Genomic DNA, 25,678 nt, shown 5'->3' on the forward strand with positions numbered 1-25,678 from the left:
TCGGGTGAAAGGGACTTGATTACGTTGTTGGTCGGTCCTTCAGCCATTCCTGGGTCTGGCTGCCATCCGATTATTTAACCTTACTTGGCTGCCTGTCTCATCTCACCTTACATTACAGCAACCTCCTCAGGCCAGCCCTTGGAACACTTCTGAGTACCACTGTTCTGTTGGTTTTAGATTGTGATTTTCATTTTAGTCTGATGTACTGTGTGAGGCCTTCAGCCATCTATTAATTTAGTTTGTTTTAATTTTAAGATATGGCTTTCAGCTGGCTTAAAGTAAAATTTGAAGATTGATTTCTTTAAAAATTAGATTTTGAAAGTTTTTTCTGTCTGAAATTCTTGTTATCCAGGGCTTAAGCCCTGAGTTGTTCAATGTCCAGTGTGTCGCCTTCAGCCGAGCTTTTATGTGAAATATTTTTAAGATAAGGCCTTCAGCTGACTTAAATTAAGATTTGAAGATTGATTTGTTTAGAAACTGAATTTTGAACGTTTGCTCTATCTGAAATTCTTGTTATCCAGGCCCAGAGCCCTGAGTTGTTCAATGTCTTGTGTGTGGCCTTCAGCTGAGTATTTACGTGAAATATTTTTTTTAGTAAGGCCTTCAGCAGCGTGTATTCTTTAAACCAATCATGTGATGTGGTTTTGGGCCTTCAGCCCAGGAGCTATCGCAAGTTTTCTTAACAAGGCATTCAGCAGTGTTGTTTTAATTTGATCCTTTTAAGGCAATTTGTAGTTAAGTGGTTCTTAAGAAAATAAAGGCTTGTGTGTTTTGTGCAACTAACAGTAACTGATTACGGCCCCCTCCACAACCATAACCTGATCCGCTCTATCCAGCGCAACCAGATTTCAGTTAGGTTACAGATCAGTTTTGGAAAAAAACTGTATAGTAGCACTAGTTTCAAACAACGGCCTTCATCTGAGGAGGAAATCTCTGAGAATGGACGTTTGGAGGACAGCATAGTGCGATAGTGAGTCATGAACTGTGGCAACACCGAAAAAGAAGAGAATCGAAGTGTTTGAGATGTGCTGCAGAAGGGCCGGCCGCGGTGGCCGTGAGGTTCTGGCGCTGCAGTCCGGAACCGCGGGACTGCTACGGTCGCAGGTTCGAATCCTGCCTCGGGCATGGGTGTGTGTGATGTCCTTAGGTTAGTTAGGTTTAAGTAGTTCTAAGTTCTAGGGGACTTATGACCTAAGATGTTGAGTCCCATAGTGCTCAGAGCCATTTGAACCATTTGCTACAGAAGGATGTTGAAACTCAGGTGGACTGATAGCATAAGGAATGAGGAGGTTCTCCGCAGATTCAGAGAAGAAAGGAACATATGGAGAACATGGAAATGAGGAAGGGACAAGATGATTGCACATATGTTGAGACAGGGAATAACTTCCACGATACTATAATAGCATCAGAGGGTAAAGACGGTAGAGGAAGAGAGGGGCTGGAATACATCGGACAAATAACGGTGGAAGTAGGCTGCAAATACTACCCTGAGATGAAGAGAGAATTCGCGGTGATCCTCAACGAACCAGTCAGAAGACTAATGACCAATTCTCCCCCTCCCCCCACCCCAAAAAAAGTATTTGCTGTCCAGTATAATGTTCTGGATTCTATTAGTCAATTATCCATCGAGTCAATCATGTATCTGTGAAGATACATCATATCTTCGTTAGTTGTCGGCGATGTGGTACAGTACTGGACGCCTTTCGGAAATCTAGGACGACGGAATATATCAATTCACCTGCATCTACTGCTTGTGTAAGTAATGTCGTGTACGAATAAAGCAAGTTGTGTTTGACACGATTGGGTTTTCCTAAATCCATGCTGAATCTTTGGGAGACGCTTGGTTTCCACCAGAAACACCATGATGTTTGAGGTTAGATTGTGTTCTGTGAATCAGCAAGACGCAGGCATCAGTGGTATTCGTCAGTAATTATGTGCAGCTAACCTTTTACCCTCTTTGTAAACAGGAGTAACGTGCACTCTTTCCCAACCATGTGCGATTATTCTTTGCACAAGTAGTTCTCGTTAAATTCATTATCTGATAAAAAAAAGAGACAGAAGCACTGCAAAAATGAGGTCGGGTGTCAATGTAACTTCGTACTCAGACACGCCATCAGTAGGTATGGAAATGATTAAAGATGCAATTCTCTGTAACAGGTAGAACACCCACCATATAGTGTTAGTGCCATTTGTGTTAAGTGTTGTTACTAGAAATGGTAGGGTATTTAAGGGGTGTGAACACCGTCAGATGTTGAGTGACCCCTACGAAGAATATGGACGTGCCGCAAGTTCGTGTGAGGGAGCATATTTGTGGTCAAGGTTCTGGTCGGCCACATCTGACCGCCACAAGGGAGGATCGCCAAACACATCGAAACCGCTCTACGTCAGCATGTGGCATCCGAGAACGAATATGGACTCCCTGAAACATTGCGTGTCATCCAGCAGCACTTGTTGGAGACTAGGAGCAATCGGACTTAGGAATAATCATACCACGTGAAGGGTGCCATTACCACCACTAGACAAATGGCTGAGTCTGAAGTGGTGCCATGACCAACAGCATGGCATGAATGATGTCATATTGTTCTAGCCCAGATGATCATTGTCAGCGAGCATGATGGCAACGTTGGAGAGGTCCCATTCTTCCATTGTTTTTGGTGCAAGAACAATGTTGCTCCTGGTGTCATGGCCTAAGGAGCGCCTTGGATTTGAATTCAGATCACGGGTGGTAGGGACTAACAGAACTCTGATGGCACAGTGGTAAATCGTGGCCATCCTGTGTCTCATGCAACAGTATCGTGGTGCTATTTTTCAACGGGGCAATGCTCGTCCAAAAATTCCACACGTCTCTGTTAACTGTATGTGTGATGTTGAGGTACTCCCATGGCTAGCAAGATTCACATATCTGTCACTAATAAATGTGTGAGGCGAGCTCGGACGTCAACTCTATCCCAGTGTCTCTATCCAGGATATCAAGGGTAGTTACAATTTTGAGCCACATTGCCTAAGGAGACGATTCAGTAGCTTATGACACGTTCCCAACTGAACCAGTGGGTGGATCCAGGCCAAAGGAGATGCAACGTTCATTGACATGTAGGCTCCTACTGTCAAGTTCCCTGTAAATTTGACTCAATCTTATAGTCGCGGAAATAACACCACATACCGTCTGAGACCGTGAAGTTTCATATTGCTTCCTCTTCTCCTCAGGGTGCTTCACATTTAACTAGGATAAATGCTAGTTCCACGGTACATTCAATGATATAAACTACCGTCTCTCGACATTCTCGAAACGAAAGACATCATGCAGTACGTCATAGGAGTATTCACAAAGTAGGTTTGTCTCTTGCCCTCTGCAGTGCGCTACGCAGTAGCAGGTCATACAGGTCGGCCGCCGCCTCTGCCGTGAATCTTATCACAGCTCCGGACGCGCCGCTGTATCCGTCCGTTTTTGATGGCCCTCCCCCATCCGGGTCGCTGCACGCCATATGCCGCTCTACCAGCGAGCACATCCTATTACCTGCCAAAGTATCTCAGGGCGGGGGTGACCAACTTTTTAGCTCACCTGGGCCACGCTGGAAAAAGACAAGTATCTTTGGGTCGCACATAATTTAGTTAACACCAACAATAATCGCTGACAGAGAGCCCAAAAGGGAGAAGAAGGAAAAAAAAAAAGACGTGATGGGCCAGGACCAATGAGAGAATAGCATCGTGTGGTGGGTGTTTCAAACTGAAAATATGCGATGTATCGTAACTACACATAAAACGACTTTTTTTCTTAGCGATCGTGCAATAGATGCCCACGTCTTCCGCCGCACTGATACTTGTATGGGCCACATCCGGACCAAGAGCCACCGGTTGAACACTCCTGTCCTAGAGCAGAGCTGACTTCATCATGCCTTTCCTAAACGTTGCCCATATCTCGTCTCTACGTTTCTGTTTATGTATATATATGTACATGTATGTAAAAGGACATATATTGCATATATTGGCGCATTCCTACAGCTCTTCCGCATCTACATCCACATTTATATTCAGCAAAACATCCCTCAGTGTGAGGCGGACCGTTTATGGTTGCTTTCCCCCTTTCCTGCTGCAGGCGCGAATGCTGCGCTTGGAAAACGATTGTTGGTAGGTCTCTCTATGTACTTGAAGCTCTCTAATTTTACCATCATGTTCTTTTCGTGAGACGTACGTAGAAAATTTAACTGCAAACGACATCGTAATGCAGAACACCTCTCTTGCAACGTCTGCCACTGGAACTGGCTGACCATCTCTTTGAAACTTTAGCATTTATTAAACGAATCCGTAAAGAATTGCTCTGCTCTTCTTTGGATCTCCTCCGTTGTGTGTATCAATCGTATTTTTTGCTGATTGTTGTGTACACAGTTCCACGTAGTCAGCGCGTACACAACTTTCCCACTAGAGCGCGGCCCGCTAAGCACAACAGCGCAGGCGCAGTGCTCGTCCGTGTCCGCACTACGAGATGGCGCTGCCTTAGAGACGGACTAAATTCTGCTTCCGCCGATCCGCGTATTAATATGTAACGCAGCCAATGAGATTGCCGCTAACGTGGAACCTTTTCTCCTCACGGATATCACTTGTGCAGTGATACATGAACGCGCGAGGTATTATAACGAGTGTACAGACCTCCGATTAGTCAGTCTGCATTTGTCTGCACCAGTCTGTACAGGTCTGCACCAGTCTGCCTTAGTCTGTACGAGTTCTACATTTGTCTGTACCAGTCTATAGTCAAGTTTCAGTCTGCGCCTAATAAGATTACCATATTCCTGTACATAGCCATGAAGATACATGTATAGACACTTTTGTCAAGTATCAGAGATATATGTGAGACTAAGATTAACGTACCAATACCAAAGGAACTTCAGATTGTCAATTTTGGTCACCGTCAATCTGCTACTCTAAGCGTGCCAGTTGCATTTCTATCGTCTGACCTAATGGCAGAACATAAACATGCCACGATAAGACCACGAGACATATTGCTGACACTCGCCTACTTCGTTAGAGCAACAAGTCAAATAATCAGATGGTGTGTGTACTGAAGATCTTACAGTACGCACACCACACTGATACTTTGGATTCTTCTGATACATATATTTACATATACTGCGATGAATTTTATTTTGAGCTAATCCTAGGGAGTGTTTCTGTTACGTTTAGGAAGTGATTGTTAAACTTTGCTGTTATGGACAATTTGGTTATCATTTTTAATTATTAGAACATCTTGATAGAATTTCCAGTTTCCCCCCTGATGTTCTACGTGTTGTTCTGATTTTATTTTAAAAATTATTCATTTCTGACAATAGCAGGTTTACATATTAAATACACAAATTTAACCTTTAATTGTGAAAAAGGTAAGTAGCTTACATAAATGTTTGATTCAGCACTGATTGAAGTATATCATCACGTTTTATTTACAAATGTTGACTGTGGCTACTTTTTGAAACACGCCACATGTTCGATATGTAATCAGTTTCCTGCCAAACCTTACGAAACAGGTTTTCATATATGGTGGGAATTGCTTGTGTTCTTCGTTCCCGCAGCTCGTAGACGTTTCCCGGAAGCAACATAACAAACACTCAGTCTTTTACGTAATCCCAAACACAGAAGTCCGTTGGGGTTAAATCAGCTGATCGTGTTGGTCAATATATTTGTTCCACCCCTTGCAATTCAAAGTTGATAAATTCCTGCGGAGATTCTCGACAATTTCGCGATGATAATGTGGTGGCAGGTGTTATTCTCTAAGATGAGGAGGTTGTCACAGGAGAGGAATTCAGGGCGGGCCGCATCAAACCAGTCAGAAGACTCTTGGTAAGAAAGAAGGGACTTCTGGCAGACCCTGTTTCGATTAAACGATTTGCTAATCAATAAAAGCTTGTCTTCGAGGTGGTAGTTATTTGGTCCTGAATTGTCTCTGAACTGTAGTATCGGATCGGGATTCATGAAGCCATAAACAACGATACGAAACCATAAACAACGATACGAATAACTCATTTGCGCATGCCACCTAGCGGGAACGTGAGGAATTAACAGTGTTATGCAGGAAAATAAAGTTGAAAATATACTGCATTCAGTAATGAGATTTTCACTCTGCAGCGGAGTATGCGCTGATATGAAACTTCCTGGCAGATTAAAAGTGTGTGCCGGACCGAGACTCGAACTCATGACCTTTGCCTTTCGCGGGCACGTGCTCTACCAACTGAGCTACCCAAGCACGACTCACGCCCCGTCCTCACAGCCTTACTTCTGCCAGTACCTCGTCTCCTACCTTCCAAACTTTACAGAAGCTCTCCTGTGAACCTTGCGGGAGGGGGCGTGAGTCGTGCTTGGGTAGCTCAGTTGGTACAGCACTTGCCGGCGAAAGGCAAAGGTTGCGAGTTCGAGTCTCGGTCCAGCTCACAGTTTTAATCTGAAAGGAAGTATCATATTGCATTCGGTGCTGCATCAAACTTTTCTGTAAGTTTTTTACCCTTTTCACAATTACTGGTTATTTCTGTGTAATTAATTTATAAACATCCTGTAGTTTACCGTAAAATTGCTACATGCAAATCACCAGTGCTGCAGTTCACTAGTATCATGAGATAGACTTGTATTTTTGAGAGAGGAACGAGCGCAACTGATACGGACCGTTTGGTCGAATGGTGCCGATGAACCATCCATCGGACGAAATACGGCGGAAAACCGTTTTCTTTTTAGAAGCAGACGCTACTCATAGCGGCGGTCAAGTGTTTAAAAATTTGCCCTTTCGTAGTTTGTAGACTGTAGCCACAATTTCTAACCACAAGCTCGACATTCAAAACTTCAACCACGAATGGGCAATGGCTTTGATGCTTGTCAATGATTGATGTTTGTTGGATGGTGTTGGCTTGTATGGCTGTCTCCAAGCAACAGGAACCAGAACGTCCGTATCATCACATACAGTGGTGACACATCTGTACATTCTTGTGATACGCTCCGACAGCAGCGTTCCAAGCTGCTAGTAAGGTACACTCTTAAATACGATGTCGGATAGACGAGAATAGTATCATATACATTGATGTGTAACATAGTTCTTACAAAAAGGGGCGTACGTAATGCAATAAAAAGCGGCAATGACGAAAATAAGACACCATATTCACCGTTCTTAAATTACCTAAGATCCCTGAAAGGTATGAAACAGTACATTACATGATTGTTTAGATATAACAAGTAAACCCCCGACTCTTTAAAGAATCGAACCCCCATACATAATAACCTTCAGATTTCTGATTGCTTTACAAATGAGTTACTGTGTTAAATAGTTGACATTAAGCATGTAAGCGAGTAAAAGTTTAGAAAAGGTTTGAAATTAAGTGTAAAGGTTGTTGGAAATCGCTACGTGTTCTCACTATCAACTATGAATATAGTTTGGGTTATTTGCACTCCGTTTTAAGAAAACCTAGTTTTTTGGGTATCTCAACGTTTAAGACATCATATGCCCTGAACTGTGTGTCGTAAATAATATAATTTTACAGGTGAATTAAATGGCACATTTGGATACTGTCAGTAAATTGTGTTACGAATAGAGTTAATAGTAAAGCAGTAATAAACTAGAAGTCATACCTGATGCTGAAGGTTTAAATGTAGTAAGCAATAAACATTTTTTTCTTTTCGTCATTTGATGGGGGTGTCAACTAGAATAAGTTTCGTCAAGGTTTGAAATTACGTGGAAAGTTTATTAGCAGCCGCTAAGTGCTCTGTTTCTCAAATTCTGGATGAAAATGGTCTGGGTAATTTGCACTTCGTGGATCATCATGCCTCAAGGCATATACACAGCCCATAGCTTTAATACGTGGCTTATTGTGATATAGCTTTTACAGAATATTATACCTCGTAATGTGTAGGTTATGACAGCATTTAAAATTTTTAAGTTCAGTTAACACATTTATATATTTATTCAGTCAATACATTTATATACTAACTTTTTAAATTCAGTCAATACACTTTATTTATATATTCAGTCAACATATTTTTAAATACGGGCAATATTTAAAATTGTTTCCCCTGGAGGCCGCTAGATAGGCAACCTGTAACCGATATGGAGAAGAAAAAAATTTCTTTTTATGAGAAAATGGATAGTAAGCATCAGAATGTGAAGTTTTTTGGTTATGCATCGAGTCAAGCCAGTTTATGAACACGAGAAACGGGAAAATGGTATTGAATACAGGACCTGCATTATTTAACGTACCACATAAGCCACCACAACTGTAACTGAAGAGAAACTGCCACACAAACGTTGCAATAAGTTTCCCAAAGAAGGAGAAATGAATTCCACAGTCATTATTGTTCAGAGGCAGAAACGTCGAAGCCACTATCATCAATATCTTCAACACAGTCTTGTTTCAGTGAAGAAGAAAATTTATTTAAAAAAAAATTAGTCAAGAAAAGTAAAGTCAAGTGAAATGTAAAAAAGTGCAATTTATTACACTCAGTGCGAAACTGATATGTCTTAAGGGAGCACAGACAGCAACAGAAATACATGGATATTATGCATGAAATACCGTGTTTAAGTTTTTAAGGCGTACATGACGTAAAGAGATGATGGGCTTCTCGCCGCTAGGTGCGCTAGTGCCTCTCCAACTTTCAGAAAGTATCAATTTTCACTGCTGTTGAATGTCACGATTGTGCTACGCAATGATCGAGTGCTACGAACGCCGAGCGTATGTGAGGCGAACACGAAACAGTGTTTGCAGTGGGCACGCCAACGTGTACACTAGATTGCAGTTCAATAACGAACCATTGTCTTCATGGATGGGTTCTACTTAAACTTTCAATGTGATACAAGACGTTTTTTTCTTTTCGCGGGAATCTGGGATCCTCTGTCTCCCACCAAATATCTGTAAAAAGGATAACTTATGGGCAGCTGTACCCAGGCTTTTTTTCTTTAGACCCGTCTTCATGAAGGCAGGTAGTATAAAACCCAGAGCCCATTTTATTAACAAAAACAATTTTTTTAAATGTTTTGTTTTGCCTTGGTCTCTGTTTTACCAAACTCAATATAGGAGAATTTTACACAACAGAATCAAAATTGCATGGATTATTATAACGAAAGTAATTTTTGTTCTTTGGGGCCCGCAGTGCTAAATATGTCTTTTAATGACATTATTATTATGAATAATAGCCAGCTGCACCGCTGTATAAATTGTTTATGTTTTATATAATTCACGATGAGCTCATTTCGGCATATTGCCATCGTCAGGTGTTCTTATATGTAACATCGTTGTTGTCATGTCCTGTTTTTTTTTTTAATTATTACTTTCTCCAATGTACACGTAGGAGAAAGTAATAATTCAAAAAAGACAGGACATGACAGTAACGATGTTACATGTAAAAGTACCTGACGATGGCAATATGCCGAAATGAGCTCATCGTGAATTATATAAAATATAAACAATTTACATAGCAGTGCAGCTGGATATTATTCATAATAACGAAAATACGAAACAAATTGTTTATCTTTAAACAAAATTGTTTATATTTATCACATTTTCACTTATTCAGAGACTATAAAACGAGCCATATTTATAACTCAGCAAATAAGGCTTGTAAGAGCATTAAAAATTTAAATTACGAAGTTCAAGGTAGTGGATGAGCTTGCTTTTGTCAAGACGTGGTGTATTAGCACATGCAACCACTCGAAATTCGTTGCTTTTTACTTTTACATGATTTCGAATATCTTGCGTCATTTGACATCGTCGAACGCTTTTTCCACGTCAACAAATCCTACGAACGTGTCTTGATTTTTCTTCAGTCTTGCTTCCTTTATCAACCGCGACGTCACAACTGCCCCTCTGGTGCCATTACAGTCACAATTTTACATGACTGTCGTGGTCGACAGATATTACATGTCTGAAGCTGATGTCTGCCCTAAGCCAGAAAACGTGCTAATTTCATCCTGAAAATAGATAAAAGTCGATAAGGAAGTTATTATTATCACGTGGGCAGATACAGTGTTATATACACTCCTCGAAATGGAAAAAAGAACACATTGACACCGGTGTGTCAGACCCACCATACTTGCTCCGGACACTGCGAGAGGGCTGTACAAGCAATGGTCACACGCACGGCACAGCGGACACACCAGGAACCGTGGTGTTGGCCGTCGAATGGCGCTAGCTGCGCAGCATTTGTGCACCGCCGCCGTCAGCCAGTTTGCCGTGGCATACGGAGCTCCATCGCAGTCTTTAACACTGGTAGCATGCCGCGACAGCGTGGACGTGAACCGTATGTGCAGTTGACGGACTTTGAGCGAGGGCGTATAGTGGGCATGCGGGAGGCCGGGTGGACGTACCGCCGAATTGCTCAACACGTGGGGCGTGAGGTCTCCACAGTACATCGATGTTGTCGCCAGTGGTCGGCGGAAGGTGCACGTGCCCGTCGACCTGGGACCGGACCGCAGCGACGCACGGATGCACGCCAAGACCGTAGGCTCCTACGCAGTGCCGTAGGGGACCGCACCGCCACTTCCCAGCAAATTAGGGACACTGTTGCTCCTGGGGTATCGGCGAGGACCATTCGCAACCGTCTCCATGAAGCTGGGCTACGGTTCCGCACACCGTTAGGCCGTCTTCCGCTCACGCCCCAACATCGTGCAGCCCGCCTCCAGTGGTGTCGCGACAGGCGTGAATGGAGGGACGAATGGAGACGTGTCGTCTTCAGCGATGAGAGTCGCTTCTGCCTTTGTGCCAATGATGGTCGTATGCGTGTTTGGCGCCGTGCAGGTGAGCGCCACAATCAGGACTGCATACGACCGAGGCACACAGGGCCAACACCCGGCATCATGGTGTGGGGAGCGATCTCCTACACTGGCCGTACACCACTGGTGATCGTCGAGGGGACACTGAATAGTGCACGGTACATCCAAACCGTCATCGAACCCATCGTTCTACCATTCCTAGACCGGCAAGGGAACTTGCTGTTCCAACAGGACAATGCACGTCCGCATGTATCCCGTGCCACCCAACGTGCTCTAGAAGGTGTAAGTCAACTACCCTGGCCAGCAAGATCTCCGGATCTGTCCCCCATTGAGCATGTTTGGGACTGGATGAAGCGTCGTCTCACGCGGTCTGCACGTCCAGCACGAACGCTGGTCCAACTGTGGCGCCAGGTGGAAATGGCATGGCAAGCCGTTCCACAGGACTACATCCAGCATCTCTACGATCGTCTCCATGGGAGAATAGCAGCCTGCATTGCTGCGAAAGGTGGATATACACTGTACTAGTGCCGACATTGTGCATGCTCTGTTACCTGTGTCTATGTGCCTGTGGTTCTGTCAGTGTGATCATGTGATGTATCTGACCCCAGGAATGTGTCAATAAAGTTTCCCCTTCCTGGGACAATGAATTCGCAGTGTTCTTATTTCAATTTCCAGGAGTGTAGTTAAGCTGTTCACCTCAGATATTTCCAGAATTGTTTAACATATCGTAATTGTGTTTGCACCTGAACTGTGAGAGCGAGTTCGCTAAACGACGGATAGCCTCTACAAAATGGTTCAAATGGCTGTGAGCACTATGGGACTTAACTGCTGTGGTCATCAGTCTTCTAGAACTTAGAACTACTTAAACCTAACTAACCTAAGGACATCACACACATCCATGCCCGAGGCAGGATTCGAACCTGCGACCGTAGCGGTAGCGCGGTTCCAGACTGTAGCGCCTAGAACCGCTCGGCCACAACCGGCCGGCGGATAGCCTCTGCTGATAGTTTTATTAATCACAGAGACGTCGTTATCAACTTCGCTTTTCTCAAAAAACTATAGTAATCTCTGCTGCTAATATTGCAGTTATAAGAGAGGCGAATTCAACGATGTTTTACTCTTCAAAATCCGATTACTACTTTCGAAATAATTTCAGTATTTAGAACTTAACTTGGCTTTAGGTAAGGTAAAGGCACAAGAGAGGCAGTTCTGGGGTTGCTGAAGAAAAACCAAGACACGTTCATAGGATTTGTCGACCGCGAAAAAGCGTTCTACCATGTAAAATGGTGCAAGATGTTCGAAATCCTGGAAAAGCAGTGTTAAGCTATAGGAAGACACGAGTGATATATAATATGTAGAAGGTCTAAGGGGAACAGCAAGAGTGGAAAACCGAGAATGAAGTGGTCGGATTAAAAAGGGTGTAAGACAGGGATGTAGTCCCAGTCAATACATCGAAGAAGCAACGACGGAAATAAAAGAAAGTTCAACACTGAGATTAAAATTCAAGGTGAAACGAAAAAATTCACTTATGACATTGCTATACTTACATACATTAATCCAAAAACATGGTTCAAATGGCTCTGAGCACTATGGGACTGAACTTCTAAGGTTATCAGTCCCCTAGAACTTAGAACTACTTAAACCTAACTAACCTAAGGACATCACACACATCCATGCCCGAGGCAGGAATCGAACCTGCGACCGTAGCGGTCGCGCGGTTCCAGACTGTAGCGCCTTAAACCGCGTGGCCACACCGGCCGGCCACATACATTAATCCTTGTTCCATAATCATGAATATGACATTTCGTAATGATGTGGAACGTGTCACTCTAACATAAGTTTTCTTCACACAAAGTAATTTTTATTTATTTATTTTTTACAGTTACTACTTCATATATCCTCAGTGGGTGCAGAAGATTCACACGATCTGTAAATGGAATGAACAGTCTAATGAGTACTGAATAAGGATTGAAAGTAAATCGAATAAAGGCAAAAATAATGAGAAGTAGTAGAAATGACAACAGCGAAATGCTTAACATCAAAGTTGGCGATCACGAGGTAGATGAAATTAAGGATCATGCTACCTAAAAAGCAAAATAACCCATGACAGATGGAGAAAGGAAGACATAAAAGCAGACTAACACTGGTGAAAAGGGCAAGAGAAATCTACTGGTATCAAACGTAGGCCTTAATGTGAGGAAGAAATTTCTGAAAATGTACGTTTGGAGCTCAGCATTGTATGGCAGTGAAACAGAGATTGTGGAAAAACTGGAACAAAAGAGAAATGAAGCATTTGAGATATAGTGCTACAGATGAATGCTGAAAATTAGGGGGACAGCTAAGATAAGCAATGAGGTTTTCCACAGCAGCGGCACGGAAAGGAATCTGTGGAAAACACTGACAATAAGAGGGGACAAGCTGATAGGAAAGTTGTCACAACATTAAGGATTAACTTGTGTGGTACTAGAGGGAGCTGTAGAGGGTAAAAATTGTAGAGGGAGACGGGTTGAAATACATTCAGCAATCAATTGAGGATGTATGTTGCGCAAAATACTGCGCATCCGATATCCATAATATAAATTCATCTCAGTGGACAATGAAGTCTAGTAATTCATTTGTATATAATCTCTGTCTCAGACCAACCTCACTTCTCAACACGAAAATCACTGAATCAAAGAAGTAATTTCAAATACGATGTTGCAGTTTCTCTTGTTACCAACAAGAGAGCGAAAACTCGTTGGAAGAACAGCAGGTATGAAGATAGTAATTAATTGCTGCAGCTTAAAGATCCGTCAATTAATTCAGTTGTCCTCCGCTGAGTGGCAAAGAGATTGTATATGCACTTCTAAGAGACAGTAAATAAAATTCTTCATCCACGTAAAAATATTTTCAGACTTTTCAAAAAACACCACTCTCTTTTTAAAATATAAAGTGTATTCTTCTCCTGACTTCTCTTCTACGTAACAATAAAATATGTCATTTGAGGAAAAATAGTCTTCTTACTCTCAGTAAATCAGTTCGTTACTCTCAAATAGTAATATTCAACTCCACACAAACCAATACCTTCTACTTCCACTCAACGTTAAATTTTTATTAACACTTTACTGTATGGTTAAATTATGATGGCGTCCTCTTGGGTAAAATATTCCGGAGGTAAAATAGTCCCCCATTCGGATCTCCGGGCGGGGACTACTCAGGAGGACGTCCTTATCAGGAGAAAGAAAACTGGCGTTCTACGGATCGGAGCGTGGAATGTCAGATCCCTTAATAGGGCAGGTAGGTTAGAAAATTGAAAAAGGGAAATGGATAGGTTAAAGTTAGATATACTGGGAATTAGTGAAGTTCGGTGGCAGGAGGAACAAGACTTTTGGTCAGGCGAATACAGGACCTGCAGAGGATTAATGCATGGTGCGACAGCTGGCAGCTTTCCCTAAACGTAGATAAATGTAATATAATGCGCATACATAGGGGCAGAAATCCATTCCAGTACGATTATGCCATAGGTGGTAAATCATTGGAAGCGGTAACGACCGTAAAATACTTAGGAGTTACTATCCGGAGCGATCTGAAGTGGAATGATCACATAAAACAAATAGTGGGAAAAGCAGGCGCCAGGTTGAGATTCATAGGAAGAATTCTAAGAAAATGTGACTCATCGACGAAAGAAGTAGCTTACAAAACGCTTGTTCGTCCGATTCTTGAGTATTGCTCATCAGTAAGGGACCCTTACCAGGTTGGATTAATAGAAGAGATAGACATGATCCAGCGAAAAGCAGCGCGATTCGTCATGGGGACATTTAGTCAGCGCGAGAGCGTTACGGAGATGCTGAACAAGCTCCAGTGGCGGACACTTCAAGAAAGGCGTTACGCAATACGGAGAGGTTTATTATCGAAATTACGAGAGAGCACATTCCGGGAAGAGATGGGCAACATATTACTACCGCCCACATATATCTCGCGTAATGATCACAACGAAAAGATCCGAGAAATTAGAGCAAATACGGAGACGTACAAGCAGTCGTTCTTCCCACGCACAATTCGTGAATGGAACAGGGAAGGGGGGATCAGATAGTGGTACAATAAGTACCCTCCGCCACACACCGTAAGGTGGCTCGCGGAGTATAGATGTAGATGTAGATGTAGATAAATACAAAGTCAAATAGGGATAATGCAAGAGTAGGTTTAATAATGAATAAAAAAATAGGAATGCGGTTAACCTACTACAAACAGCATAGTGAACGCATTATTGTGGCCAAGATAGACACGAAGACCACGCCTACTACAGTAATACAAGTTTATATGCCAACTAGCTCTGCAGATGACGAAGAAATTGAAGAAATGTAAGATGAAATAAAAGAAATTATTCAGATAGTGAAGGGAGACGAAAGTTTAATGGTCATGGGTGACTGGAATTCGGTAGTAGGAAAAGGAAGAGAAGGAAACGTAGTAGGTGAATATGGATTGGGGCTAAGAAATGAGAGAGGAAGCCGCCTGGTGGAATTTTGCACAGAGCACAACTTAATCATAGCTAACACTTGGCTCAAGAATCATAAAAGAAGGTTGTATACATGGAAGAATCCTGGGGATACTAGAAGGTATCAGATAGATTATATGATGGTAAGACAGAGATTTAGGAACCAGGTTTTAAATTGTAAGACATTTCCAGGGGCAGATGTGGACTCTGACCACAATCTATTGGGTATGAACTGTAGATTAAAACTGAAGAAACTGCAAAAAGGTGGGAATTTATGGAGATGGGACCTGGATAAACTGACTAAACCAGAGGTTGTACAGAGTTTCAGGGAGAGCATAAGGGAACAATTGACAGGAATGGGGGAAAGAAATACAGTAGAAGAACAATGGGTAGCTCTGAGGGATGAAGTAGTGAAGGCAGCAGAGGATCAAATAGGTAAAAAGACGAGGGCTAGTAGAAATCCTTGGGTAACAGAAGAAATATTGAATTTAAATGATGAAAGGAGAAAATATAAAAATTTAGTAAATAAAGCAGGCAAAAAGGAGTACAAAGGTCTCAAAAATGAGATCGACAGGAAGTGCAAAATGGCTAAGCAGGAATGGCTAGAGGACAAATGTAAAGATGTAGAGGCTTATCTCACGAGGGGTATGATAGATACTGCCTACAGAAAAATTAAAGAGACCTTTGGAGAAAAGAGAACCACTTGCATGAATATCAAGAGCTCAGATGGAAACCCAGTTCTAAACAAAGAAGGGAAAGCAGGAAGGTGGAAGGAGTATATAGAGAGTCTATACAAGGGCGACGTACTTGAGGACAATATTGTGGAAATGGAAGAGGATGTAGGTGAAGATGAAATGGGAGATACGATACAGCGTGAAGAGTTTGACACAGCACTGAAAAATCTGAGTCGAAACAAGGCCCCGGGAGTAGACAACATTCCATTAGAACTACTGACGGTCTTGGGAGAGCCAGTCCTGACAAAACTCTACCATCTGGTGAGCAAGATGTATGAGACAGGCGAAATACCCTCAGACTTCAAGAAGAATATAACAATTCCAATCCCAAAGAAAGCAGGTGTTGACAGATGTGAAAATTACCGAACTACCAGTTTAATAACTCATCGAAGCAAAATACTAACGCGAATTCTTTACAGACGGATGGAAAAACTAGTAGAAGCCGACCTCGGGGAAGATCAGTTTGGATTCCGTAGAAATATTGGAACACGTGAGGCAATACTGACCCTACGACTTATCTTAGAAGAAAGATTAAGAAAAGGCAAACCTACTTTCCTAGCATTTGTAGACTTAGAAAAAGCTTTTGACAATGTTGACTGGAATACTCTCCTTCATATTTTGAAGGTGGCAGGGGTAAAATACAGGGAGCGAAAGGCTATTTACAATTTGTACAGAAACCAGATGACAGTTATAAGAGTCGAGAGGCATGAAAGGGAAGCAGTGGTTGGGAAGGGAGTGAGACAGGGTTGTAGCCTCTCCCCGATGTTATTCAATCTGTATATTGAGCAAGCAGTAAAGGAAACAAAAGAAAAATTCGGAGTATGTATTAAAATCCATGGAGAAGAAATAAAAACTTTGAGGTTCGCCGACGACACTGTAATTCTGTCAGAGACAGCAAAGGACTTGGAAGAGCAGTTGAACGGAATGGATAGTGTCTTGAAAGGAGGATATAAGATGAACATCAACAAAAGTAAAACGAGGATAATGGAATGTAGTCGAATTAAGTCGGGTGATGCTGAGGGAATTAGATTTGGAAATGAGACACTTAAAGTAGTAAAAGAGTTTTGCTATTTGGGTAGCAAAATAACTGATTATGGTCGAAGTATAGAGGGTATAAAATGTAGACTGGCAATGGCAAGGAAAGCGTTTCTGAAGAAGAGAAATTTGTTAATCTCGAGTATAGATTTAAGTGTCAGGAAGTCGTTTCTGAAAGTATTTGTATGGAGCGTAGCCATGTATGGAAGTGAAACATGGACGATAACTAGTTTGGACAAGAAGAGAATAGAAGCTTTCGAAATGTGGTGCTACAGAAGAACGCTGAAGATTAGATGGTAGATCATATAACTAATGAGGAGGTATTGAATAGGTTTGGGGAGAGGAGAAGTTTGTGGCACAACTTGACTAGAAGAAGGGATCGGTTGGTAGGACATGTTCTGAGGCATCAAGGGATCAGCAATTTACTATTGGAGGGAAGCGTGGAGCGTAAAAATCGTAGAGGGAGACCAAGAGATGAATACACTAAACAGATTCAGAAGGATGTAGGTTGCAGTAGGTACTGGGAGATGAAGAAGCTTGTACAGGATAGAGTAGCATGGAGAGCTGCATCAAACCAGTCTCAGGACTGAAGACCACAACAACAACAACATGTATACATGTATGTACTCTGTGCAAAAAATAGAGGATCAGTAGGCAACAAATTAAATCCACATATAGCTTTGCACAAAATACTTTATTTTTCGACTCGGAAAAGAAAACTAACTGAACTAACAGTGGAAAAGTAAAAACTTATATCTAATCTTCGCCGCACTTGCATGGAGTAAACGAACGAAGCACGCATCACTGGCTACTCCCACGTTCCCGCAGCCCCTTTTGGAAACCCTGTAATTGTCTCTCATTGCGACGCATTAGTTTGAAACTGGGTTCAAGGTGCCTACAACCTTCCTCTGCAAAAGCCTGGCGCCCTGCGACCTCACCCCCGGGTTCGGCGACCGTTCGGTGTCGACACTTGCGTAAAAAAATTCCAGATCTTAGGAGTACATATGAATTGTAATGTGGGTTAATGATGTTAATTGGCACCAAATTCCACCACAATTCTTCGCAACGCCACCGTGGACGTGTCACTTAATAAGTAGGTCGTTACAACCCCTCTTACCGAGATGTCACCCATTTCTCTTGACGTCTCTGCGTTGGAGCCCAGAACACGACACTCAACGTTGGAATCTCGCGTGTTTCTTATGGGTGGCCAAATAAAATATTTTAGACGCACCGCTGTTCAGAACTGACATGAAAAGGCCTCAGGGATGGCATAAAGGGTGTCAATGAAACGATCGCTCTCCCTGGGGCCGTCATTCCCATACTTTTCGCGATCGAAAACGATAGTACGCAGTGCGATGAGAAGAGAGAATTTGACACTACTGACACCCTCGGACATTTCAACCGTTCTCTAAGAACACTGTGTGGCTGTACCCCAATTGAACGTCATCGTAGCATTTGTGCTCTGGTGTACACGCAGGAACCACAACGGATCGTTCAAAACCATTTGACGAAGTCTGAACGTGATCAGAAGCAGCTAAGAGTACTTATGCTTTCCCAGCCTTCCTGTTGTCTACACACCTGTGGCGCTATCAGGCGGGAATGTAACATTAACATGTTAATGAATAAAACGGCAAAGGTTCCCTCTAATACGTACCCTCGCCCCACAGTCTGCAACACCCACGGTGCTATCCACACAACTTTGTAGAGCACGTTACAAGTGCAACTGTCAGAAACGCCGAGAAAAATCATGGAGTTACAGTTACCCTTTGCCGTTTTAGTCTCACACATGTTAATGTTACACTCCCGCATGATCATGCCACAGAGGGCGGGAAACAGGAGGATTGAAAAATCATAGTACCCTTTGCTGATTCGGATCTCGCTCAAGTTTCGTCGAATAGTTTTGAATGGTCGCTAGTGGTTTCAACCTGTACACGAGAGCAAAAATTACGGCACGCTGCATCACAAAGGAGTGCGATCACGTTCAATTGGGGTACAGCCTTTAATGTCCTTAGAGAAGGGTTGAAACGTCCGATGTTGTCAGTAGTGTGAAAGGTTGTCAAAAACATATTCCGTTCCTCATTGCAGTACTGCGAACTGCCGTTTCCGACCGCGAAATGTGTGGGAATGAACGCCCCGGGCAAAGGGGTGGTTTCATTGACACCCTTTATGTCACCCCGTGAGGTGTTTTCGTGTCAGTTCTAAGCGGCGGTCCGTGTAACATGTTGTCCTCGGCCACCCATAAGAAAACCGCATGATTTCAACGCTGCTGTTCTGACATTAATCGCTCAGACGTCAAAAGGAGCGTTGAAATGTGGGTAAGAGGGGCTGTGACGACCTTCTCATCGTGTGACATTTCCACGGTGGTGTTGGACAGAATCGTGTCGAAATTTGGTTCCAGAGTGACATCATTAACTCACCTTATACTTACATCAACTTCTGAGCTGTGGCATTTTTTTCGCATGTGTCGACACTTTGCTGGTTCAAGCGTCGCCGAGTCGGAGAGAGATGTCACAATGCGCCAAGCACTTGCACACTTACAAAGGAAGTTTGTGGGCACCTTCGAGCCAAATTTCAAACTTGTACATCGCAGTGGAAAACAATTACGGGATTTAGAAAAAGTGAGCCTTTAATTCTGTTGCACACTGTAGATAGCGCCTCAGTGAAAATAAACAAATCGGGTGTGTGATTAATCACATTTTAAAACCTGTGATTAAGTGAAAATTTTATATTCATCCCGTCCAAACATTTCACGCCGAGCTCCTTGATAGTGTTTATTGACTCCAAAACTGCGAATATTCTGGCGTCTCAGTGCACAAAAGTAACAACCATAATTTTGACGACTAATTTGTATAAGTTCATAATGAAGAAACACCATATTGGATGCACAGGAGCAGACCGGAGATCGCAGCATCCTTCGCCACATACATGAAGGTGGTTTGATAACGCTGGTAAGAAAAGGAAAGAAAAAGTTAGTTCTGTAGATAACTCACCTTACTTCTCGACATAGTCTCCTTTGAGGGATATACACTTGGTCCGGAGATGCTCCAGCTTTTTCACCCCAACGGAAAAATACTTGTTGACTGCAAATATCATACCTTATTTGATGTAAATTTCTTCCCATCAAGCCAAAGTTTCAAGTCAGGGAACAGAAAGAAGTCACTGTGGGCTAAAACTGATAAATAGGGTGGATATGGAACCAGTTCAAAATCCAATTCATGTACCTTCGCCATTGTTAGCGCTGATGTGTGGAATGGTTAATTATCCTGGTGAAAGAGCAATTTTTTGTGTGCCAATCTTGGTCAATTTTAAGCCAACGCAAGTTTCAAACGATCCAACAATGAAGCATAATAGAATCCAGTTATAGTTCTGCTTTCTCCAAGTAATCAAGACGATTACTGCTTGTGAATCCCAAAAAACAGTGGTCACCCCCTTACCAGATGACAAAATGGTCTTTGTTTCTTCGGTGTACTTTCACCAGCCTTTCCCCATTATTTCGTCTGCCGTTTTAACTCTGGCGTGTAATGATGGATCCAGGTTTCATCAACAGTCACAAATCACCGTAAAATGTCTTGCGGATTGAGACTGAGCATCGCCAGACGTTGCCTTGCAATACTGCGCCAGGTGCACGTTTGGTCGACTGTGAGGAATCGCAGCTCACGTCTCGCACACAGCTTCTTCACAGCCAATTATCTGTGTAGGATATTATGCTCTCACTCGGTTGAGATACCTAGAGTCTCGGCAGTCTCAGAAATTTGTGTTCGGTCGTTTGCATTACCATATCACGGGTTTTGTCAATGGTTTCCCTTGTGGTGACCTCAATTGGACGGCTGGAGCACTCTTAATTTTTGGTGCTTGTCCAACTACGATTGGATTCATTAATCCAAAAGGAAACGGTCTTTCGTGATGGTGCAGACTCCACGCAAAATACATCCAGTTTTGTTTTTATTTGTATGGCAATGCAATTCTTCAAATAGAAATGATTAATAACAACACAAAACTCGATTTTCTCCATTTTCAATCACACTCGGCATATTGACCAATTCAGACGGCTGCCAACAATGAAATGTACAGTGTTCATTGTTGAAATTCTCTACACTATCCTTGGAATAATCAAGCTTAACAACCACGAAAAAGCTACAAAAATGTTCCATTCTTTCATGGAAATTTGCAAGACTTACTAAACCACCTTTGTACACCATCAGGTGGAAGCAGATATCGAATTTACATGTTTTGTTGCTGCAATGTATCAACAAACGGCAGGGTAATGCAAATAAATGAAAATATGTACCAGTTAAGAGAAGATTCATCAGTTCAGTTGAATATTTGAATCAATATTGAATTACACTGTGCAGCATAATAAAAGGGAGCTCTTTTTGAAAACCAATAATTGTGACTCTCTAGTCTGAAATTTGGCTCACCCATTCAACTGAGTGGCGCACTTGTTTCTGGGCATGCAGACTCTCAGGAGTGTCGAATGGGTTGCCTGTCCTCAGGCGCTACAGCAGCAGCGGAGCTCCACTCAGCTGAATAGGTGTCAAAATTTCTGTACAGGTACATTTTTAAAGTGCTTAACGTAGGTGTGCTGGTGGCACCAAAGGTGTTGCCGAACTGGTGAATCTTAGAGGGACCCTTTACCGTTTTATTCACATATATTTCAATGTTGCAAACCTCTCCCCTCCCTCGATGAACATGCGACAGGAGGTGTATACCAGAGCAAAAAATGAAGTTGCATTACAGTCCAAATGAGTGAGATCATGTTCAATGGGGCTGCAGCCCGCAATCTCCTTACGGAAGGATTGATCCATCTGTAGGGTTTTAGCAGTGTTGAACATTGTCGAGAATGTCGTCCTGTTGCGCATCACACTACAAATTGTCGTTTTCGACAGCAATATGTGTGGGAATCAACGCCCCAAGGGAGGAGGTGGTCTCATTGACGCAATTGTGCTATCTCCTGAGGCTATTTTGTCCCAGTTCTGAGTGGCGGTGTGTCTGAAATGTTTTCCTCAGCCACTCTCTAACATTCTGCGTTGTGTCTGTTCTAAGTCGTGTCTCCCTACCACTTTCGCGAAACGACGCTCTGAGCGTGTTTTTTAGGGAATTGACTAGTTTGAACCTGGGACCTGTTGCTGGTAAGGAGACGCCAGATCACACATGACATTTAGAGTTCAGAAGAGTTCAGTGAGACTAGCGATGATGTAATCAAATACTTAATGATTTCAGCGTCAGCTCCACTGCCCTCCCTGTGAAAGAATCTTAATACTAACTAAATTTAGTGGAAGGGGTTCAAGGCTTTCCTATCTTTAGTTAGCTGGTCAAATAACGTCGAGAAAGTAGTTAAGTTTACCATTGGAATTTTTATTCTACTCACAAAACATTGTTTATAAATTGCACTATTGATAAAAGGAAATATTTTAATACAGGATGATAAAAACATACTGCGTTCAACAAAAAATGTGAACAAATATTCCCTGAATGGGTTTCCAAGTTCTACAATGGATCGAAGGATGACCTATGCCACATCACATCTATAATCTACGTTTAAATTAAATTTCATAAAATAGAAAACTATCAAAAATGGTCTACAGTGACCCTCAATTATCTTTAATTAGTTATTTAACTTGTCATAAATTACAGTGGCTGATCTGGCTTCTCAATAATTATATAACAGAAAAATCATCGCGTTTCAGATTTTAACTTCAAGTAGAAAATGTGAATACCATGAGCTTTAATTGACGATCGACACTAGTATTACGCAAAAAGGGAATGTAACAGATGAGACTTCTGCAGTTCTGAGTGAAGCCTTATGCGCTCTCATTACCTTGTCGGTGGTTAGCCAGCGTCAGGGAGCGGCGCAGCTCCACACACCTCGCCGTCTCGGAAGCAACTCTTTCTAACTTCTCCTTACTACAATTTACCGAAGTTGGTTTAAGAAAAGCTATCTGGCTGTGTTTTCAACTGACCAATCAGGGTCTCAATGTTAACCCTAAGCTCCGCCTACAAAAATTCTGTCCATCCAATGAGAAACGTTATACTTTTCGTGGTGGGGCAATGCTTTTAATGTTTGCTACGTAACAGAGACGCGTATAGTCTCACGCTAAAACTTGCAGCTGGTGTGACCCTTTCAGTGTTATCGTAAGATCTTCTGGAGGGCTCAATCTTTTAACATGGGCTGGGGGTGGTCTTGGCGGTCGGCTGGCGACGTGGGTGTCCGTCCCTTATCGTAGGGCCTCCTGGCCTTTATGACTCTGCTCTCGTCTTCTGTTCTCGTTTCTCCCCTCGGAACTGCGTCTGTTTCACAGCGGAAAGGTATGACATGCGTTTAGGCGTTCTTGTGTTAGTCTGTGGTATTCAATTTGCTCACTCGTTGATCGTATTACTTTGGTTAATTTAATGTCAGGATTTATTCGGAGCTATGTGACATACTGCCGGATTTGCTATCATGTCAGGGTTTTCATGGAAGGTGTTGGATTTGCCTGACACCTTACAACCCACAGCATAACCAAATGATTCCTATGCTGAGCGTCGTGGTTCTGACCTCCATTGAAGAGGCGTCAAGAGAAATGCGGTTAAGAGGAGGTGTGACACAGTTCTCGTCGTGTGACATGTCCACGTGGCGTTGGGTAGAATTGTAATGAAATTTGCTGCCAGGGTGACGTCATTAACCTGTCTTACACCTCACATGAACTGTTCTCTGACCTCTTTTTCGCATGTGTCGACACCTTGCTGTTCGAAGCTTGATGAGCCCGTGATTGATGTCACAGGGCTCCATGCTTTTCATTACATAGAGGAAGAGGCAAATTTTAAACCTGTGTGCCGTAATGGGAGACAATCAGGGAGTTTCAAAAAGTGACTCTTTAATTTATTGAACAGCATAGAAGCTGTTTATTTTTTTTTTTAATCTGTGAGACTTGGTAGTGGTATGAACTCCCTTGCAGGCTACACTAAACGACGGAATGTGTAGAACAAGCCCACTGGTAGTTGATACACTGCTCTTGTCGAACAAGGCACCAACTTTAGTCACAAATACACTGTCTAGGAAATACTGTCCCAGAACTAAATGAAACATTGTTCCCATCTCTTAGTTCTGACCAAGGTTTTCAGGGAGTTTCCCTTGGTTGAAATGTAAATGCTGGAACTGGAAATCACTTCAAGCATATATTCCCAATTGCGATTTCCTGTGCCCCATTACCAGCTCGCCCGAAATTTTGTTGAAAAGTCTCTGACTCCACAACGGGTCGGCACTTGAACAAACCGCTGTACCCAGAGAATGAAAAACATACAACACATAATTCCAGAACTTCCCAAATATTGCCATTTAATGATTCCTACGGCCCTACTCGCCTGCTGAGATATTTGGCTGAAAAGAACGAAATCTAAAATAGCCGCCTAGCCTTCGTGAGTGGGAAATGGAAAATAAATGAATAAATACTCACTTATTCATTTTGTCCTCTTCTTTGGGAAGTAATGATCCCGCACAGCTCTCACTATATGGCACTGTTTAGCAGAGTCATGTAGGCATAATTGTAGTGATGAATGATATAATGAGTACAGTAGCACAAGTAACTGGTGAAGGAAAGATGAAAGCTATGGTGTTTGCAGATGATCTGATAATTTGGGGGCATAAGGAGGAGGAAGTACAAGAGCAGTTGGACGGAGGGGAACGAACAGTACAGGAATACGGGATGAAATTTAGTATAAGTAAGAGTGAAATGATTATTACAACAAGAAAGAAGGAGAGAGGAACAACTGGAATAACAACTGGTGGGGAACTATTGAGGAGAGTGGAGTGTTGCCAGTACCTAGGAAGATTGAAAAAACGACAGAGAAATAAACGAGCGGTGGAAAAAAAGTAGAAGCATTTCGGAAGAGTGTCAGAAGCCTGATATGGAGCAAGGATGTACAGCAAATCAGTAAAAATGTTATAAACCGGTCATATTATGTCCCGATCCTGAAATATGCATCCGAAACCTGGGTTATGAAAGGAAGAGAGAAAAGCAAAGTACAAGTTATTGGGATGAAATTCTTAAGAAACAATACTGGAGTGACAAAGATAGACAGGTTAAGAAATGAGAGGATCGGAGAGTTAATGAAGGTGGAATCACTACAGGAAGAGATAGAGAAATCAAGGCTGAGATGGTATGGACATGTTAAGAAAATGGAAGAGAAGAAGATACCTAGAAGGATACACGAGTTGTAACTGGAAGGAAGAGACCAAGATGAAGACCGAGGGACTGAGGGCTGAAAGGAGTAGAGGAATGCATCAAGAAGAAAGGAGAAGACTGGACCAAGGTGAAGACGGAGAGATGGTGGCAAGACAGAAGACTATGAAGAGGCCTATGTTCCAAACAGACCCGTCCAGAGGCTGGAAACTGTCCAAGATCATGACGATGATGTCGGCGACTAGTCAATACATAACTACGAGCCTACGTGACGCTGCTAAATTCTTAGCTCTGATGATGGTTGCATTGCCGAAACCGGTAGTAAATTTAAATAAAATATTTTCTGACCAAGAACTTGAATATTAGAATCTAGAAAGTGTTTTGCTTCTCCTGAGTATCCGACAGTTATTGAATATCGTCTGCTCTTCTGCGACCTATTCGAGTTAGGCCTAGCATTGATCTGTCCATACCCTGTCAATACTCAATTTCAATTTTGCAAATTCGGCTAATGTCAATGTCTCGCACGTGTGAGTTAAAACGTGAAGAA

This window comes from Schistocerca cancellata, chromosome 9 (assembly GCF_023864275.1).
Source record: "Schistocerca cancellata isolate TAMUIC-IGC-003103 chromosome 9, iqSchCanc2.1, whole genome shotgun sequence".
In the NCBI taxonomy this organism is placed as follows: domain Eukaryota; kingdom Metazoa; phylum Arthropoda; class Insecta; order Orthoptera; family Acrididae; genus Schistocerca; species Schistocerca cancellata.